General features: G+C 34.0%; 1 long non-coding RNA gene across 1 annotated transcript; it reads left to right on the top strand.

Annotated features, from left to right (window-relative positions):
* The first annotated feature begins 214 nt into the window (after positions 1-214).
* LOC109147724 lies at positions 215-1,203 on the top strand. The gene is made up of 3 exons (XR_002048702.1): positions 215-248; positions 507-509; positions 946-1,203. It is a non-coding gene; the product is annotated as an uncharacterized LOC109147724 (long non-coding RNA).
* Positions 1,204-1,889: the final 686 nt, after the last annotated feature.

Raw genomic sequence — 1,889 nt, 5'->3', positions numbered from 1 at the left:
AGAAGCAGTTTGACCTTCAAATAGTAAACATGACACCTAAACCAGAATAGAGCCAGTAATTGCTTAATGTAAAGGAAATTTTTGTAATTTTAAATTTGTTTTTCCAACTATATGTATTATTATTAGAATGCTGTTTCGGACGGTTTTCCTAGTCTACGAAAATGTGTTTGAAATGTTTTTGGTTCTTAAAGTTCGGTTTCTTAAACAATGCTGCTACTACACTATTTTATTAATAGCATTCCCAAATTGTAGATTTATTTTCATGATATAACGGACAAAGTCATTGATAAACTGGTGAGTGATTCTCGACTTTAATGGGCAAACTTACACAGGTTGTTATTGCAATTTTAACTTTTAGGCTATTGTTGGTCATTTAAAATGCAAGCCTTCAGCCTTCTTGGTCTTTTAGCAAGATCTAATGCAGGGTAGAGCTCTTTTCAATTTTGATTTGTGTACTGTTTGCCCAATGTTGATTACAAATCTAACTGAGCTGCTTATTACTTAAGAATGTTGCTGATTACCCAATCATTACTGCCTCCAATCGATAATATTACTTATATAGTTTGAAACTTACATTATGAGCTCGTATCTATCCCGAAGGCGCTCACCACCGCCGTGTTGCGGACTTATGCGGCTGGTCTCAGCCCGATCTATCCGCCCGTCTCTCCGGGGCCACTAGTTAGTTATTATCTCATTGCCTCTGGCTGTCCCTCGTTAATATATATATCCCCCATAGTTGATTTCTTATTTTACATCAATTAGTTACTGAGGAATTGGGATCATCTCAATCTCAATCTCAAGGACTATATATCAACTTTTCCATTATGCAGTCTCGTAATATTACTTATATAGTTGATTTCTTATGCCCCAATACTTTATGTTGTTTAAAACTTATTGGGGAAAGTGAAAATCCTATCTATGAATTAAAACTTACATGATAACAAGCAACTTATGCGGAAGGTAACATTTTAATAGCACTACAATTTTTCATAGTTCTTTTAAATTTATATATTGAAATATTTGTGTATACTTTTCTTTCAGTTGCGGCTTTTTAGATTTTTACAGAGCACACTAGTAGATTGCTCACTCACAATCATTTTCCTTACATTAACTACTCACTCACGTTTACCTGGTAATTTTCTTATTTGCTTGACAATCCTTTTGTTATTTTAAATCAATTAATTAAATCCTTTGGGTTGTTAATTACTGCTGATTTGTTTTCCTATTCACAATACTTATGGTTCTTTTATTTCCTATTGTATTGTATCCTTACTTTGTACCATTGCTGCTCGAATTCTATTGCTTGAATTCTATTGCTTGAAATGGATGTCTTAGTACCCATGAGTTGCGAACATATATTGCAACCATTCATCTTCACACAACTACAAATTGGAGATAATTATTTCAATGAAATAATCACTACATTGAATCAAATTCTTGCTGCTGTGTCTTTCGTGGTTAGTTCTTTTTAATTTTACTGGACTTGGTTATTCTTCCGCTTGCTGCATTATAGCTGTGATGCTGCAGACATGTTTCTGTATGAAATCGACTGCGTTGAGGCTTTTGCTTGCTTGCAGATAGATGAAAATGTGATTAAGCTTAGGTGTGATTGCAATATGCATTTGCTTATGCCTCTCACTAATACAGTACTTTCCATCAGCTCATAAATCAACCATTTGTGTATAAAAATGATTGTCGTATGGTCTCAATCAGTTGTGACCATACGACTGAAATGTAGATAGTTTTTGATTGTAGATAGTTTTAAATGTCAACAAAATTTGCGCGAGATGATTCTAACCCAAACTCATTTAATACTCAAAAACCCATGATTTTACTACTGCTTGCCCCAGTTCTGCTCTTTTCGTTTCTGTTCGGAGCTTCAGTTATTT

Source organism: Ipomoea nil, unplaced genomic scaffold, assembly GCF_001879475.1.
Source record: "Ipomoea nil cultivar Tokyo-kokei standard unplaced genomic scaffold, Asagao_1.1 scaffold2036, whole genome shotgun sequence".
Taxonomy (NCBI): Eukaryota; Viridiplantae; Streptophyta; class Magnoliopsida; order Solanales; family Convolvulaceae; genus Ipomoea; species Ipomoea nil.
The sequence above is the reverse complement of the archived record's forward strand: the minus strand, read 5'-3'. Positions and strand labels throughout refer to the sequence as shown.